This window comes from Colletes latitarsis, chromosome 3, assembly GCF_051014445.1.
Source record: "Colletes latitarsis isolate SP2378_abdomen chromosome 3, iyColLati1, whole genome shotgun sequence".
NCBI classification, from domain to species: domain Eukaryota; kingdom Metazoa; phylum Arthropoda; class Insecta; order Hymenoptera; family Colletidae; genus Colletes; species Colletes latitarsis.
In genome coordinates, this window is record NC_135136.1 from 31,121,674 (window position 1) to 31,142,225 (window position 20,552).

Sequence of the window (20,552 nt, forward strand, 5' to 3'; positions counted from 1 at the left end):
CAATAATTCGTAACAGGCGAGTTGAATGAACACGATCTTTGCGAAATATTTTTCAAATAGTCGGATAAATTGTAACACGACTTTACTTGCGAGATTTTCTAACTAAAAATAATTACAATACAGAAACACACCTAATCACTTTTAATCAGTAATGTGGACAAAAATACAGACTATTAACACATACCATTGAAATCCTACCCACTTTCGAAAAAAAAATTCGAATAGGTGCTGAAATTTTTCGGCAAAATTAAAAAATTTCAAATCATACTAAAAAAATTATATTTAGATGCATGGGTGAATTACAAGCATTTTTGGTCAACAGACATACCCTCGAAATCCTACTCAGTTTCGAGAAAAAAATTCATTACCGAAAATTTCATGTCTGACCACAGCGTCGATATGTTTCACTGAAATTTCATGCGTATCTTTAAAACATCATAACTTCTGAACGGATTGGACGATTTTAATGTTTAAAAAAACAAACTACGCGTATTTTGATGGGCAATATGTACAAATCGCAAAAATATTCGAGAAGTTGGTCCTTGGCCCCGCAAAATGAGAAAAACCTCATAAAAATGGTCCAATTTTCAAATAGCTATAACTCCTACAATAGTGAATGTATTTCAATGAAACTTTTTTCTGAAGTAGAGCTCATGGGTACCTACAAAAAAGTATTAGACAACTTTTCTGTAGGGTGTCAAACAAAATTACTAAAAATGAAAAAGGAATTTTTAAGAAAAATCGTCAGGGGGTAGGTGCTGAAATTTTTCGGCGAAAAAAAAAATTTCGAATCGTTCTGAAAAAATTATTTCCGGCTGCGAGAGGTAATTACAACCATTTTTGGTAAATACATATATTCCAGAAATCCTACTCACTTTCGAGAAAAAAATTCAGGAAGGTGGTCAAATTTTTGGACGAAATTGAAAAATTTCAAATCATTCTGGAAAAATTATTTTTAGTTGCAAGGATCAATTACAATCATTTTTGGTCAATAGACATACCCCCGAAATCCTAACCAGTTTCGAGCAAAAAATTCTTTACCGAAAATCTAATTTCTGGCCAGAAATGTCTGCCCGAATTTTCATGCGAATCTTTAAAATGTCATATCTCCTGAACGGATTAGACGATTTTGATGTTTAAAAGGGCAAACGACGCGTATTTGGATGAAGAATATGTAGAAATCGCAAAAATATTCGAAATGTTAATCCTTGGCCCCGCAAAATGAGAAAAACCTCATAAAAATGGTCCAATTTTCAAACGACCATTACTCCTACAATAGTGAACGTACCTCATTGAAATTTTTTTCTGAAGTGGAGCTCGTGGATACCTACAAAAAAGTACTAAACAACTTTTCCATACAACGCCAATCAAATTTATTAAAAATGAAAAACAAATTTTTAAGAAAAATCGACAGGGAAGTAGGTGCCTAAATTTTTCGACGAAAAAAAAAAAATTCAAATCGGTTTAAAAAAATTATTTTCAGTTACAGGGGTCAATTACAATAATTTTTGATCAATAAACATACCACCGAAATCCTGCACATTTTCGAGAAAAAAAAAGTCTCCATCAATAAATTAGTATTCTTGACCATTATTACCGAAATAATAAAATGAAACTAATACAATTCGTGAGATATTATTGAAAGCTGATCGAGATTACTATAGAATATTATAAGTACTCTGGTATAATTAACCAGCTATTCATACCAAAATGTCTCGTTTGAAATCTGAGTGAATCATACTCCACGACTAAAAAATTAAAATTCATCTTCTAAATAAAATGTCACCCGACTCCTCGAGTACGAATACTTTATTCGGCGACTTGTACGTTCCTCCGTGCACACCGGTAACATTCCTGGTGAGCTATTATCACGATCAGGCGTGACGATGCGGCGGGAAACCGGAGCGGGAGACAGCTGCGTGTAACGTCATTATCGCCGCGATAAAGATGAAAAACCGTCCATCTATCTCGGGCGGTGGAATCGCTCGGCTGATGAACGACACAAATTTTTAAATATCATCCACAAAGGAAAGTGTCCTGTCAAGCGCAGCCGTGGCTGGCCCGGCGGTCTCGGTTTTCCGCGGACCGCAGCCTTGTGTGCGAGTTTTGCATACAAATTGGCCTCCCGGAAGCCTGGGGATGGGCGGGACTTGTTTACGATGACGAGTGGTGGGTTCGTCCAAGTTGCGAGCCACGACTCGCCTCGTGTCAGCATATAAAGCACCGAGAACCGTGAAGAATTTTAATTGAAATTACTCAATTAACGCCGCCGACCCCCAGTAAGCGTCGACGTCGTGTGCGTAATTATGGGATGCGCATCCTCCGCATAACTGTCAAAGTAGCTACGATCACGAAGAAGAGTAGCCCAGGCGCCACCGTGCACGGAAACGACGCGCATCGCGTGGCAATTTGCAAGGTATTTAGACATCATACGCTATAATCCAGCATTTCCGAGCGCCTATCGGCCGAGCTTTTAATCGATCATCGACGCCGGTGATTAATTGCGATTCGTAAACTCTGCCGGCGCAAAATATCGGCCGGGCGGTATTAGTATTAGCGCGATACGTCGTTCAACGAAGATTTACCATCGCTGACGGGAACGATTTCGACTCTTGTTTTTGGTTTATTTATTTAGTTCGCATTTTCGTTCTGGAACAACGAATACGTATCGAGGAAAGGATTATTTCAAGCTTTCTGTGAGATGAACTATCGTTTCCTGAATCTATACTCGATCGTACGTAGCTTTGGCCTGAATAATACTACCACTTGGAGGGCTTAAAAAAATTCTGTGCAAAATTATTTGTTGAGTCTTTAAAAACTGGAGCTTTTATCTATGTATCATATACTCTTTTCGAGCCTAATTTACATTTTAACTCTTTCACTGTCACGTTACCCATATATAGGTGACAGGATTTACCACTGTGATACTAGAAAAATTAATTTTCGAGACAAGATGTTGAGAGAAATAAATTTGGATGGAATTTGTGAATAAATATTGAAATAAATTATAAGTTATGTAGCTCACAAGGGTCTAAAATCACAATTTTACTTTTGAAGAATATTATATGGTTTTAATCTGGCGGTGAACGTGTTGACATGTGTAGATTTCAGGTTTATTAATTTTTTAGAATAACAAAGCTTATCAATTTTCTCTAAAAATCTGTGTTAAATTTGTGAAGCCTATCAAGCGTCATAAACTGTGGCGGAAATAATATAAAAAGTAATAATATTACTTCTGTTGTAAAATAATGATCTGAAGCATAGAAAATTAATTCTCAAGAGTTCAAATTGAAGATATACAGAACAGAGAAAAAGGGTGAACTTGATATTCTTGCACAGTATGATATCGAAAATATAAAAACAGTATTTATCTACAGAAAAACAATAGTTTCCATTTCGATTGAAGAATATGATATAACTATGTATGTATTTCTAGTTTTCCCAACGTATCATGGCGTGGAAAAAATATTCTGCATCATTGTATGACCAATAAAGAACTGTATAATGTTTGTACAGTTATTAAGCGCAATAAAAATGTGTTTATTTATGATATCATAAAGCGAATAAGATATCTCCGTACACTTGACTCAATTTCACAAAAAAATATGAAGATATCTCCTCCGTGCACCGGGTATTTTAATTATAAAATAGCGACATGAAATATAAATCAAAAGATAAGACATTCCTGTTATAAGGACGCCGGTTAATTTCGTCGATTAATTTTAATTCGGAATTCATTTATCAGACAGAACAAATAAAATAAAAGATTTCCTTACTTCGCAGAAACGGTCTTTACATAATTTTTCTATCGCTCGAGTAAAACCATTTCCGAATTGTTTCATTTCGAACTAAAAAAATTCGAGCATAACATTCTTGTTGTAGAATAACAAGCTTCGTATCCAAAATATACAATGTATACAACCGGGTTAGCAGCCAGCAAACACATTGATCCACCTTTTATTTGAAGAAACGTATCGATCCCAGAGGTAACGAGCACGCGATAAAAATAAACAATTTCAAAATTGTATCTTCCGAAAGAGTCACTTTGATTCACTAAACGAATGCATAACGCGCGAATCGCGTAAACTCTTTTTTTCCTCGCATCGATTAGCATGCAACAGTGCACTCAAGAATTCGATAAATGTTCTCGCAATGAATATTCATAAATTCGACAGCCCGAGTTTGACGTGATGAAACGCGAACTGATTATGCGTGACTCGAATTCCATTGCTGGTGCACGTGAAAAATTTATTCCTTTCATTCGTACGACTATTATATCAAAAGCAGTTGATGTGCAATTTATTGCAATCGAAGACTATAGAAATTCCCCTGTTAATTGTAACGAATTTATTAACGCTTGATGCTTCCGATAATGGATTCCCAATTTAGATCAGTTTAGAATGTTTAGAACTGATACAAAGACAGTTAATAAATTTTGTGTTATAACGCAATATCTATGAGGCTATTCTTGTATAATAAATAAATGATAATCAATTATCTAGACACTTGTGTAAAACTATATTATTGTCTAGGTTTGATTTCATATATAAATATTAATATCTATATAGGGATAATGCATAAAAATTGAATTCCTCGTGTGTGTCTTATGTATAAAAATATTATTTATATTTTTATGTATGTTTTTTTACTATTAAAAATACAATTAATTTTTCAATATCAATTGATCTTTAAATTAGTTCAACAAGCTTCGTTAAAATCCATGTAAAAAATTTAAAGGATTTTGATTTAACCGATTTGAATATTTAATTCTTTAATAATGGTATATTTTATTGGAATCACAATGAAGCAAAAAAGAAAATTGTTTCTCTACAACAAGTGGATCAGATTTTAATAAAAGGGTTAGCCGATTATGGTGGTCAAAAGTGGTCTTAAAACAAATTCAATTTACGGTAAGCTACTCGATAGCCAATAAATAAAAACCAATTTGTGACAAGTTTCAAATCTGTATCGTGTCTCGGAGTTGAGGATTAAAGAACCAATATCAAAAATCACGTTTTCGATCAATCTCTCTTATCCTACTGCATACAAAATTTTGAAAAAAATCAGAAGTATTTTATCCGCTGTAGTAGATTTTATGTAATTTTTTCAAATTTCTTTTTACTTGAAAATCTAAGTTATAAAAAATAAGAAACGTATAAAAGCGCTGGTTTGATATGGAAGCAATCGCAGGTCATCGATTATACTTTTACAGAAAGTATATAATATTATTACTATTATCAATTTTATTCAGTTTTGTAATTTGGTGCATTGTAGTTAAAAAACTAAAAACCGATATTTTCATCGCTTTTCGCGCGTGGAGCAAATTATACATCTTTGCAAACATTCTTTATCTAATATATGCAATATTTAGTATCTTGACATTCAGAAAAACATCATAGTAATGAAAGGAAATGAATTCACCAGGACGGCAAGAATTAAATTTATTTTTATTCAACCCAGAATCTCCCTTTTAATAAACATTCTCCCTGTCTTTTCTAATAAAGTCTCGTAAAATTGTGGCTCGTTCCCCTTTGATTATTTATGCTTGTACTCCCTTTGCTAAATTTCAGGTTGCGTCACTGGTCGACATAAGCAGGCGCGCTGCAACTAGATATTCTTCGTCGAGAGCTCGCGGTCCGCTAAAAAATACAACACGACATCGGAATGGGAGCATCGAATGATGTTTTATGTAACTGCCTCACATCTTCTTACCTGGAATTATGCAGCAGACGCGCAATTTTATTTCCCGTCTGCGGCATCGGCCGCGCATTCCCTTCATGCGACGCGAGGGATGATTGGAAATACATAGCGAGATACATCGTCCGTCTTTGAGGCGAAACGTTACGGAACGGGACACAAATTAAATTTACCAACCGGATGCAAAGAAAACTTCCACCCTCTTCCAACGAAACGTCTCGATCAATCGTTGGCCGCCATCGACAAACATCCCCGTATCGATAAATATTAAAAGTTTCGCAACCATGCTTCGCGTAGATTTGAAAATGCTCCGCCGTCTTGGTCTCCGACCTAAAATCATCGGGAACTCGAGGGTAAGGGCCCTTGTACCCACCCTTCCCCTCGCTTTCAAACTTTCCCGTAACAAGTTTCAATTAAATTTATCATTTCGACAAACGGAAACCGTTCTCCTCGCGTTGCGGTGAAAATTTCGTGCTCGCGAATAACGCTTCTCGAGCCTCGACGGCGGAACAAAGGGGAGGCCACAACGAACTCGGCGTTGACCTTAAAAACGCCACAATTGTGAACAAAATATGGAACGGTCGAGCCTGGAGAGAGCCTCTGGGAACACAAAGGAGGCCGTCCAAGCGTCGAACGCGATCGTTCCTTTTCGAAGCTGCGTTCGGCTCTGCAACGGACGTTGCGTCTCAAACATTCGAGGCCACTCGAAACCTCGTTTACAGAAAATAGCTTTTTTCACTTCAATTCGTAACTGGGATTTTGGTTTCCTGCTACTGTCCCGGTCAGAGGAGGCCAGAGGAGTTTTCTTCTCAAGAATCGTTATGAAGAGTGAGACTAGAGAGTTATTAGAGAATAAAGGTTTCCCTAAACTACCGTTGTTAACACTACAACTACCAACAATTGTAGCGTATTTATTTGTACCAAAGAAATTAAAAGGATAGATACATGAAGAAATGTGTGACATAATGGAAATGACATATACTCATGACTTTCATGAAAATTATTAAAAAATTTATTTCGTATTTCCAAAGGATAGTTACATAAACTGGGAAAATGAATTATAGCGTCAGATGTAACGTTTACTTAAAACAAATTTAATAAAGATTCAATTTTCCAACGTTTACCTGAGACTGACACCTTAAATCATTTTCTCACAATTATCTCGAGAAGGTTTCGACCCAACGCGATACAAAATTTGAAGATTACTGTACGAATGATCCAGGTTGCCAAGCACTGGTTTACACCTTCCGTACGTCGGAAGGGGTGGAAAATTGCGAAAGCGAGGGAAACGAACGCGTAATAAGAGGGAAGCCAAGGGGAAACGCGCGAGTTTATTGGAGAACTTTCGAGGATAAGGGAGGCGTGCTCGAAACTGGCCACGTCCAGCGCAGGATCACGGAAAGGGGCAATAAGTTTCTGGTCTTGCGGAACAATTGACACGTCGCGGGCGATACTTGCCCCGCCAGCCTCGTTTCCCCTTTTGTTCCGGATAACCCTGAGCCGCGACACATCCCGAGCACGACCTCCCGAACTGTCGTACCAAGTACTGACTTTGTCGTGCGGTATCTGGTTCGGGAGTCTGTGCATTGCGCTCGGCAGATCTGCGGGACCCAACGGCACGCTGGTTCGTCGCCCGAGAATGGAGCGAAGTTGTTCGCAGCAGTTTCGTGGCCGACGTCGGGCCTCCGTGCACCTATCCACGCCGTCGACGAGCAATTTTCGGAGACGTCCGTACGGGGAAAAGATACCCAAGGGAGCCTTGACGTGCGCGGAATGATGACGCGCGAAAGCTATCGGCGGGGGAAGTCCGTTACCTCGCTGGCGAGCACAGAGCTCTTAGGTCTCAGCTGATGATCCTGGGATGGTGACTGGGCAATTTGACACGTACTACAGCACGAATTAGGTGCACGCAGGCTACCGAGGACTTTAGATTATTCGGAATTCGTTTGTCAACGAATATTACTGAACTGGGTGCTCTACCCTACGTGACTCTGCCTAACAGAGTGTTTCCCAACCTCTTTTCTGCTATAAGCCTTTCTAAAATTCTTATGCTCCCCCCTCAGAGGCTAAAAAAAAACGAAAATCAAGAATATCAATTTCTTGACTGCAGCTTCATTAATCAGTTATTAAAAAATTACTGAAAAAATTACTTTCCGTTGCGGGGGTCAATTATAATCATTTTTGGTGATTACACATATCCCTGAAATCCTATCCAGTTTTGAGAAAAAAATTCGAGTAGGTACTGAAATTTTTAGACAAAATTTAAAAATTTCATATAATCAGAATATGTTACTAACAGAACCATAAAATATATCACGCATAAAGGTATACCATAACCTCAGAACACGAGACAAATAATAAAACAGAAAAAGCGATGAGATCAAAAATATGTGATCTCCATATGAAGACCAAGATAATTAGTCGATTAAACGATGTCATGGGTGCATACGAAATTGCTTTCTTAACCCTTGTTAAAACGAATACCATTATCGATGGGTTACTTATGCGGAACTGACTGTTCTCCAACTTGGAGCACTCTTAGCGTCAAGTAACCCTTAGACGGTGTAAATCCATTTGGTGTGAACGATTCATCAATGTGATGGATCGTGCCGAAAGTCCAACGTTTACGAGGATGAATGTGCCCTTAAGTTATATCCATCCCATGGCCGAAAACCATTATTTAACTCAGGAAGCAAGGTACCCAGTCCTGACATTATCGACGGGCGACCGTCCATTGGAAACTTAAACACGTCTAAATTGATCTATTTATTAACCCTTCGACGTACGTTTTAATTGCAATTTTTCAAACGTCTACTATTTTATTTTGTTTACATTTACGAATATTTCACGAATGTCATAATGTGTTCATTTTAATATATTAGACTTCATCGCAAGTGTTGTCGTGAAACTTAGCATAAAGAGCTAGTAACGAGTCAGAGTCATTGTAACGCAACTGGTTAAAGGTTACTATTCCACGAGTAAATCCATTTTTTAATTTCCTTGTTTGCTAATATTGCAAGTATAAATACATATGTACCTACTTAATAATAAAGAATCTCTTATTATATTTGGTTAACTGACAAACGAAGATCCTTAATAGAGGTTTCGATGGAGGTGCTAAATCGCCTTGAAATATCACCCGTTGACATTTAATGCAGGAGTCAATATCAATTGATTTAATTTCAAAGTTCAAACACTTCTACAGCCATTGAATCGCTTGTTATGTAAAAATAATTTCCGAATAATTTCATAGTATTGAGTGTTTTAAATCGTTACTTACAATTGTGTCAGTATTGCTAACAGTAGTTATCTTCCTCTCCACAAAACACTACTACTTCGAATTTCCTACTTATTAAATTGCCATACTAAATCACTGAATTGGACAATTAAAATCATATAAAAGTGTAGATTAGACAAAATCTGACGTGTTTAATTTTGCAACACACTTTACAATTATATTATTACTTGTTTATGTTTGTATTTTCTATCCATCCATCCAAACCATAATTAAGTGCACGCGTACCCCAGTAAACATTCAAATCGATTTTCTCGTCAATGAAAGCATCCGATGAAAAAATTGTATATCATATTTTTCCCTTATTTTTCTACGTAGAATTACTCCCTAGTTGATTGTACTACGATTTTTCATCCACTCTATATTTGCGAACAAACGTTTTTAAACATCAATTACACGAAACAAATTCTGAATGCAAACATTGATAAAATTAATTTACTATTGACCCTTCGAATTAATACTTCATGCTATGAAATTAGTTTTTGCAAAATTGCCAAAAAATAAAAAACAATTTCAAAGCTCTTTTTAACTTTGTCCAGATTAAATAAGATTTTATTTGTTTCGATTCAGTTTCCCATATATTGAAAAAGAAAAAATTCATTTATGTTATACAGGGTGTTCGATCACCCCTGGGAAAAATTTTAATGGGAGATTCTAGAGGCAAAAATAGGACGAAAATCATGAATATCAATTTCTTGACTAAGGCTTTGTTAAAAAGTTATTAAAAATTAAATTTAAAAATTTCAAATCATGCTGAAAAAATTATTTTCGGTTGCAGGGGTTGATTAGGATCATTTTTGGTGAATGGATATACCCCCGAAATCCTACCCAATTTCGAGAAAAAAATTCGTTACTGGAAATATAATGTCTGATCATGAATTAATGATTCCCCTGAAATCTCATGTGTTTCAAATCATTCTAAAAAAATTATTTTCGGTTGCAGGGGTCGATTAGGATCATTTTTGGTGAATGGATATACCCTCGAAATCCTACGCACTTTCGAGAAAAAAAATCCTAAACGAAAATATAATGTATGGCCAGAAATGTGCCCCGGAAATTTCATGCGAATCTTTAAAAGATCATAACTTCTGAACGGATTGGACGATTTTAATGTTTCAAACTACAATCAACGCGTATTTTAGTGAAGAATATGTAGAAATTCTAATAATGTTGAAAAAGTTGATCCTTAACCCCGTAAAGTGAGACAAACCCCATAAAACTGATTCAATATTCAAACTGCCATAACTCCTACAATAGTGAACGTATCTCAACGAAATTTAGCATGAAAGTAGAGCTCATGGCTACCTACAAAAAAGTATTAGACAACTTTTCCATATAGTGTCAAACAAATTAGTTACACATGAAACACGAATTTTTAAGAAAAATCGACAGGGTGTAGATGCCTAAATTTTTCGACGAAAAAAAAAATTTTTAAATCGTTCTAAAAAAATTATTTTTGGTTGCAGGAGTCAATTATAATCATTTTCGGTTAATAGACATACTCCCGAAATCCTACCCACTTTCGAGAAAAAAATTCGGAACAGGCGAAACTTTAAACGTTAATAACTTTTGAACGAAGTCTCCATCAACAAATTAGTATTCTTGATTTTCGTCCTATCTTGGCCTCTAGAATCTCCCATTACAATTTTTCCCAGGGGTGACCGAACACCCTTTATAAGATTTGAGTACTATTATTCTAAATGGTTTTCGTTTTAAAAATCAAAGAACTTGATTTATTTATGATGTTTCGCTTTTGTCTCCTCTTCTAAAGGTAACAAACCTTATGATGATCCTTTATAAACCTTAATGTCCCTTTAACTCTCACTGCCAACTCTTTTCAAAAAACTTATGCAGAGATCTACACAAATTTTAGTTATTTTTCGATGAATTTAATCAAAATATGATTTTAGTATAACAATTAAAAAATATTACATTTAAAGGCACACCAAAAGCAGAGAAAATTTGTCAAAACTCAGAAAAGTGATGGAATCAAATACAAGTAATTTACAAAAAGAAACTCTGGCTGATAATCGATTAATACTGGTAGATATCAATAGAGAAATAAAATAACGATTTTATAAATCGTGACAGTGTATCACGCAGAAAGAGTCTAACGCCCAAAAACAGGATAAATTGACTTAGCAAGTTCGCCACGAACGAAACAAAATTTCTTCCAACTTCCGCCGAAGTATTGGCAGTTCTTTGTACTTGTTCGTTGGAGACTCGATAAGCATTTTCCTGCCAGTGATTCGAAGATAGCGACAATGTGGAAGAATGTTCATGATTTTGTTCGTGGTTACGTGCCGTTTGCCAAAAGAAATTGAAGAAAAGTCCAGGGTAAATTACCGGGCAACTACATTTTCGTAGAAATCGACGAAAATCGAACTCGCGTAGGCGCACAAGGTAATATTTGCGAGTCGTACGATTTAAATAAGTAATCGAATAAAAGCTCGGCTCCCGTTCGGGGCCAATCGCGGGATAGTCGGACTTTCTTCGAGACCGGAAACTTAATAATTTAATTTTGCGCTGGAAAGGAAGGTAATCCCGGCGTGACGATAGGATAGCGCGGAGTAAAAGAAATTCCCGCTGAATGGAGGAAGGGCTGAGGAGCCCCGGCACTTCCGTCGCGGCGACCAACCCAGGAAGTAACTTCTGTTTGTTTTGTTCCGGCTACAGTTGACAGGAGTTATGTTTAACTCGTCTTACGCGAGTACGGCAGGCACCCAACGGAAGATGAAGAGGAAAACGTCGAGAAGATGGAACGCGAGCTGGAAAACGGGGCTCGGTCTCTGTCCAACGAGCTAACTTTGTCTTAAGTATCCTCGCAATGTATCCACGACTGGAGAAACCTAGCCAGAAATTAATAAAGACCGTGTGTGCGCTGGCGTCTCGAATCTTTCACAACGTCAAAACACTCCAAGACGATATTTCCGGATATACGCTACGGTCCAACTAATAGAATCGTTTAAAGTATCGTCTACGATGGATAAAATTTCTCTAGGAACACCTAGATTTAACGAAGAGCATTCATTTATTTTATAAATTTATTAATCACAGTGTGGAAATTTATAGAAGAATAATAATATTCACTCGCTTTGGACTCATCGTTAACATGGTTTGATGAGTCCAAATGATCCGAATGATTCGTTGTACATGGTTTGAAGAAAGTGAATGTAAAAATATTACGTGCCAGAAATTGCTAGAATTTTTTCAGAACGATTTAAAACACTTGGAATTTTAGGGGAATCGTTCATTTCTGACCATACATTATATTTTCGTTTAGGAATTTTTTTCTCGAAAGTGCGTAGGATTTTAGAGGTATGTCTATTCACCAAAAATGATTGTAATTGGCTTCTGCAACCGAAAATAATTTTTTCAAAACAGGGGAATCATTCATTCATGATTAGACATTATATTTTCCGTAAGGAATTTTTTTCTCGAAAATGGTTAAAATTTCGAGGATATGTGTATCGACCAAAAATGATTGTAATTGACCCCTGCAATCGAAAATAATTTTTCCAGAATGATTTGAAACTTTTCAATTTCGCCGAAAAATGTTCCGGTCGGTATGGTACTTTAAACGTTAATAACTTTTTAACAAAGCCTCAATCAACAAATTGGTATTCTTGGATTAATTTCTGATTTTGTAGAATACGTAGAATCATTCTGTAAAAGAATTTTTCGTATTCGACGACTTTTGTTCGAATTTCGCGTAACAAATAATTTCCGGAACTAATTTGTTTAGCCAGCCAACAAACCAGAACTTTGCCTTGCTGGTAATTCGATCAGTTGCCTGGAATAGTACGTGTCTTCGAATTTCGTACAAATTTGTCACCGGGTCTAACTCGAGATGAAAGGATTTAATATCGAGTAGAATCGTTGCCGATCTCTTGTGGCGGTTAACTAACCCTGCGGTCAGCGGTCATAACGCAAGCTTCGTCCTACAAGGTATTCGACAGATACACGTGTACTCCATCGAACGTTCCATCGAAATGTGACCGCCGCGTCGCCACCAGGCTCCAACATTAAATTATGGCTGCCTTTGATTCCCAGCTTAATGGAAGTAACGCGCCAGCTTTGATGATAGCGAGTCTGATAACAGCTACGAACGAGAAACTGGACGCACGATTCATTCTAATAACAAAGGAGCGAACGGGACGGATCAAAGTAAAAAGGCGGAACCGCTTCGACGGATCGCAGGCGCATAACGAAAGCAGAATAATCGGTTGACTGGTCGTTGCGGGAACAAACGAAACGAGATTTTAATTAAAGGACAAAATATTATTATCGTGCAAGGAAAATACTTTGAATCGCTGATAAAAAAAAAAAAAAATCGGCGAATCCCGCGTCGACCAAGTGCCTCCTACGCGCACGTATGGTAAAAAAAAAGAAAAAAGAAGCAAATAGAAAAGACGAAAAAATATCGTTTCACGAGCGTAGCGAAACAAGCTGCTCGTTTATTGGAAAAGCCAGAGCTGACGTCGGGCAAAAAACAACAGCTGAACGCCGTTTTGACGCACCGAGTCACAAAAGACGGGGACAATTAAAAGGAATCGGAAGAGTCGCGCGAACGAGAGGAATATATATCCCTAAATACAGGGTGCCACTGGTACAAGCCGAAAAGGGATCTATGTGAATATGTAAGTCAAAAATGTAGAGTGACAGTTTTTCTATTTTTGCGACGATTGACTCGTTACGCTTTCGTTGCGTTTAAGCTTATAAATTTGGAAGCTATATACGGAAATCGGGAGTACAGAGACGTCTATGGCTACATTGGATTTTTACTTATGGTCTTTTGTTTACGTACAAGAGATGACCCGTAGAGAACACCTCAAATATAAAATGTATTTGAATATTTAAAATCAGAAAATACTTTGGAACAATTATTTAAAAGAAAAAGAATGGAAGACATTTCTAATAATTTTTAAATTGACAGAAAAATTCTTCGACAAAAAGTAACTTTATTTTAATGTTCATCCCTTGACACCTAAAGTAAAAAATCGGAAGACCAATTCGAATAGCACTGTAATATCTTTCAGACGTAAGCGTTAGTGAGATCACGTGCGAATGTATGAGTGTTCTATGAATATTTTCATCGATTTATTCGGAAAGAAAAATGTAACTTTACATTTTCGACTCGTTTTTTCATATAGATTCCCTCCTATTCAGATTTTTTTTTCACTGACCTCACGGAAACAGACAATTTTTCATATTCTTCGTGTCTTCGTCTTTAATAAATTACAGATTTTGTAACGGCGTATATTTTAATTAATTGCAATTGAAAGAAACAGAAAATTTTCACAGGAAATGATTTAAGCAGTATTCGGAGCTGCGACGTTTCAACAAATATAAAAATTCTATGAATGAATGAAGAAAATAGGAAGAAGGTAAATGTGTATTACAATGTACGTAGGTACTTAAATTCTGTACAATTTATATAAAATTTGTAAGTTGCGTCTAAAGAGTTTATTATCACGATAAATCAAATCAGATATTGTCTTCAGTCCTTAAATTAAATTCCGAAAATCGAAATTCGTTTTACACACGTGAGAATTTACTATTGTTTCAATAAATCAAAGAAGAAACAAAGAATTCTTTACTGATCTGTTAAAAAATAAAAACAACTTACACTATTTTTCCTTTATGAATATACAATAAATGTAGAGAAAACTGGAATTTGTTCTCATCTTATCAGAAAGTTTTCACCCTTAAGTTGAATATATTAATAGTTTAAATCATGGAAATAACTTTTATAGTTTAAAAAAATTTACTGTGAACGAAGCATGATGTCTTAGGAGGAATCCGTTAAGTAAAATGGGACCTTCGTATTCCAGATGTTTCCCTACCCGTGATTTAACAAATTTTTTTTTTCTATTTCCATCCGTCGGAATTTAGCAAAACGAAAATAGACGCGCAGCTTTCATCGAAAACCAAACACGAAGAGTCTACGTTCCGTCCAACCGAACATGAATCGAAACGGACGCGCGCGTGTCACGCGGGTTAAACGTTATTTTCCATCGGACTCTGGCTCCGTTGACCAGGTCGTTACACAAAAGTCACGTGCCCTATCGGAGTCGAGCCGTATTTACCCATTTGCATACGCCGTGTACGCGACAACGAAATTGAATTCATCAACCGAGTTCACCCCTTTCGACGAACGGGGCTTACGGGCGGAAATGTATCAAGCGTCAGATACTAAGCGAGCATATTGTTGCCGTATACTAGCTTGCCGTTGGAAATTAGGGTCTTCGGTGTGTACGTTTTGCACTTAGCTCGAATACGTTATCCCCCCGTGCGAGAATTACTCTCGGAACACGGTTACGAGACAGAGCTCGGCATTGCAAATCTGTATGGCTGCATCAGTATTGATACAGCAAATCCGTTTGTTCTCTACCTTTTAACATTGAACCTATTGGCTCTTCATATATACCCATTCCTACCATGACCAGTTATATGACCAGTCTTTTTCTCTTTTACGAGGCAACGTACTTCTAATTTTTCCATTATATGTATAGAAAGTTGTGTTTTGATGATTATTCGTAAGATATCCTTCTCTTTTATGTTGCATATTTTTTCTTAAAGCATTGAATTCTAAGAACCCGCACAAAAATATTCAATATCTTTACTTTAAATATATTCATTGGATAGTGGATGAAATACCCTTTAAAACGAGCGTTCGAACAAGTCGATAGCTTTATTAGTTCCGGAGATATAAGAGTCCGAAGAGTTTGTTTACTACGGTCTTGTCAAGGTCGTTGACCGCACGTGACCGTAGTAACTGGGTCAGTCGGCCACTCGGTCACGAGTCACGTACGAGAAAGAGAGGTCCAACGCGACGCGTCAGACGGAGACAGAGATAGTCGAATTAAGAAAAATTACCATTTACATAAATTGCGATATCTCCAAAACGGAAAGTCGGATCGACATAATTCAAAAGCCATTTTAAAGGGGATGGTTCACTGTTTCTAACGGTGGCCGTTTATGCAAAAAGCATATGTAGTTTCAGAACAGCACGCGCCTAAACTTTTAGTATTTTTAATAGGCGTTAGTAGGCTTTTGTACACACAATTTTAATCATTTACACTTAAAATAAGTTTCGTGAAACTTTATGTTGATCATTGTCTAAGGACATACAGTTTTAATTAAATCTCACTTGTATCTCACTTTTATTTCTTTATTTTTGCCCACTATTATTTCTCGTTTATTCTTGAATATTATTTATACACGGTTAAGGTGCATTTAACGATGACACGTGTAAATCGAAAGTTTTTCAACTTTGATCCATGAGTATATACGTGTATTCGTAAGGTTTTGATTGTTTATGCAATGTTATCTTCAAAAAACTCTTAGGTTATTATACAGATGACTTGGACCCATGGGACCAAACTCGGATAACTTCTGAATTCAAAAAACTAACTTAGACTCGTAGACTCAAATTTAGAAGAATCTGGTCACTAAAGTAATGAAACATGAGATAAATACAATTGGAGTCTCACAAAATTGCGAAGGATTTCCGAATCTTAAAGATGCTGAAAGTCACGTGGGTTGCAAAAATTTCAGAAAATCTTGGAAGTTTTAAGGGAACCTCAGGAACAGCTAAGAGCAACGAAACCCACAGGACTCCCCGAAACTCTTGAAACCTCTGGATTCCCTAAGTTGACGGAGACACCTAGGACCCCAGAGACTCTTTGAACCCTTGGAACTGCTGAGCCGGCACTGGTGTCATCAGTATCCCGAATTGGAGACGCCTCTATTGTGTCCCATGAGACCAAGGTTATCTATATCGTGTTCCATAATTTCGAAGACATCGATTTAAGTCTCCCTCGATACAGAACCCTTTCTTTTACATCTCACATGCCTAGAATCGACGATATTAAATCTGATGTATCTAAGTATCGTTGTATTTAATCCAAAGCATCTAGAGTTGTCTGTACAGTGTTAACGAAAATATAGGACCTTCTTTTCAGAATCAATTCCTCGCTTTAAAATAAATTGAAAAGTCCTCTTCCACTTCATAATCTCTGACTTCGTTATCGATATATAAGCAGTTAAAATTGTTAAGCGTATAAACGCACGAATGCGTATTTCTTTAAACCTCAATTACTTATTGTATATCTCGACCACAAAGCTTCAAATTACAAAATAATAAAGGACAGTCCGATTTCTTTTTATCTGAGAAACTGATCCTAAAATAAAATCGTATAATATACTTGTGAATGTTTTTACTACGCCATTCTGGAGCAATGTTTACACAGAACATTCTTGTTTCTCGAATGCTTTTTTGATATTCTTACATTCAATATTTCCAAGGAATTCTTTGGCGTTCTTCGAATCTAATATGTATGATTTTTAGATTAGTATAATAATGTTGTTATATTTAGAAAATTATAACGCAACTTCATTGTCGTAAGAATTAAACATTTTGTTTGAAGTCGTTCAATTAAGATTATAAAATAGTGACAGACTTTTCAATTTTTCATTATTTAAAGAAACTGATTCCACATTTTATTAATACTTTGTGTAGAGATCGTAACAGATCGGTAGTAACTATCCTATTTTAAGACTCCAGGATTGTTAGTGTCTCGCTTTACATCCCTATGATCGTCTATATCTCATTTTACACAATCTGTTACTTATATTTACCCGAGATGGTAAACGTTAGATAATATTCTTTGTTCTTGCCGCCCCGGTTCTCGTTTCTCTTGGATCGAGTGTCTGCGGTAACTCTTTTGCGATCGAGTGTTTCTGTTCCACGTATCGAAGAATGAAAAGAAACCTGGTAGCTACAGTTACGAAAACTGTTCCCTTTCACGGTACATTTCCATTTATTTGCGATGCAGGAAACGTCTGCCTATGGGTTCCATTTTATATTCCTTCCTCGAATGCTTCAAAATACAAATATTGATTCAGTTACAAATTAAACAGTAATTTCGTCTAAAGATAATATTCTTATTAATTTCTGTAAATATGACTGGACGTTGGTGGGACGTCTAGAAATTTAAATATAAAGTAAATTATTACTGTTTGTTTTTTTAAATTACGATACTGTTTGTCAGAATTTTCCATTTTCATTTAAACTGATAATTGTCAAAACAACCGAAACTATTCCAAATCGTATTATTTATGTTCTATTTCTCGTAGTACGCAGACGGATGGAGAAGGTATACGAAATCAGACGCAGCCTCGAACGCTTCAAGGTGCAATTACCCAAGCTCGAGGCAATCACTTACTTCCGGCTACATGAACAAATATTCGCAGAACTGCCCCATCCACTTAACATATTCAGTTAATTTAATTAGACGCCGGGAGTAGACACGAAATTCGGATGCGTCGAGTGTCCTCGTACGGTCACGGAACCGGTGAACGAGGACGCATCGTAATTGTTTCGATGACGAGAGTCTTACCACGCATAAAAGAAGATGGATGTCGCACTTCATTAAGAACTTTTCTCCTCCCTCGTTCGGCGTTCGTTGGTCGTATCGTTCCCTTCACTTTCCCTTATCCAATTCCGGTGCTCTCGAAAAGTTTCCCCCGTCTAACCCTGACTTCGATCATCCCTTTCCTCCCGATAACACCCTTTCCATCCAACCCCCCTCCCACCCTCCCAACGTTCGATCGACCCTCTTCCCTCTGTCTCAGTTTTAACCGTGACTCCTTCGTCGAACTCGTCGAGACGAGTCGTTCGAGGCAAGCCCCTTCGCGATTGGGCATACAATCTGAAGAACCCTTGGAGACTCGATTCGACAGGGGGTGGGGGGGAGTGATGAGGCGGTAAATGCATGAAGTGGTCGAATACATATACATTCGCTCACATGCAAAGAGCGTAATGAAGTCGGCGAATCAAGACAGAAGTTGAATCCATTCGATTTTACGCCCCGATTGCTGAAGCATTACGGAACGTACATACAAGTGTCTCTATGTTTGCGCGAGCGCTCCACGAGTGTTTGTGCTTCTACGTGTTACCTGCGTCTCTGCGAGCGTGTATCTCCGTAATTACATGCTTTAATAAATACACACGGGAGAACTTCGCGGGGTGTTGATTAAATGAGAGTACAAGGGAGAACTTTTGATATTTTTCAATCTGTGTACAACTCCCTAGCGACAAACTGCGCAACATTACCCTACAGAATATTGAGAGGGTGCACCCCAGACACCCAGTTTTTGTTATACCTTCGAATATAAATTTTTATACAATTTCTATTATCCACCACGTAACACAGTCTTGATATGGAATGTAAAGTTTAGACGTTGGTTGTTTTTTCCCTAGAGAATAACACTAATTCATTGGAGTACAATTATATATAATGACGATAAAGTTAGTGGAGCTCGACGCGATTAAAAACCAGACGATGCATAAAATCGATAAATTATCTAAGGTATATACAACACAAACAGAAAGTAATGGCAATTTTTGTTCATCTGTTAGATATTGGTGATATCGATGCCTTTAAACTTTGGATGCTAGCGAACTTGGACTGGGAAAAGCATCGTTTATATAATAAAAAAATGTTTTTATTACAACTATGCCAAGAGTTGATAAAGAAGAAACAAACCTAGGAATAAGATCCTAAAAATAAACAAAGATTTCGTAACAGTTTTAAAAATATTACAAACTCTACACGAAATACCATGTAGATTTCATGAAATTCCAAAATGGTATTGTAAAGTATAGATTGTAGCGAGCACTTTTGTCAAATAAAGATTTATTAATCAAAAATTTAGATTTTTTCGCTCAACCTCTATACAAAATTATCATTCGAGTAAATTATTTGCATTTAAACTTATTTCCTTTGACAAAAGTCACCAATGCCTGACCTGATAATTTAAAAATTGTTGTTTATTGAATTATGATTTATGTCTAAACCGTAACACCTATAATAGTTCTCATATTATGACAGTGTACAATACACATATAAATATATTCATTAAACAAAATTTCACAAATTTTCTGATACCTACGAAAGTGCATATTTACTGCATATTTCATGAAAATATTTTACATATTTTTACATATACTTTCCATATTTACGAAGCACCACACTTACGTAAACTTCCATAGTCTATGTGTCATACCTTGTGCTGTATTTCATGTCGTTTCTGGTGCATCTGTACAACCAGAAACGCATTCGGGATTTTAGTTATTCTTATCGCTTACAATGTTTTGCTTGTATGGGTGTTTAATTAGTTTCATACGATGTTTAGAAAGTATTAGTTTCGATCTTCGAATACTGTGGCACTCGTATAGGGGTTGCGAATATTTTCACTGAAAAATTGGACGGGAACACATCTTTCCTGACCGGTAATATGGTACAATCCATAAATATGCTTTTCAGAATCGAAGTCAAATAACTCCAGTATTACTTTTTCTACTATCACCATTCAATTTTTTGTTAGTTCAAATTTCTCACATAAATTTCACCCGAAATAATTTCAGAAAAAGCTGAACACTTAATATTTAACACTATTCGAGTTGAATATTTAATATCGTTTTAGTTGTTTTATATTTACATTCTTTCTCCAGGTAAAATAAAAAATTACTATTTATTATAAAAACTCGAAA

At 36.5% G+C, this 20,552-nt stretch overlaps 1 protein-coding gene across 3 annotated transcripts in view; it reads right to left on the reverse strand.

The window, feature by feature from the left end:
• The window catches only part of LOC143340550 (agrin), a 903,627-nt gene that overhangs the window by 803,525 nt on the left and 79,550 nt on the right, over nucleotides 1-20,552 (reverse strand). The gene's annotated exons all lie outside the window — the stretch shown is intronic.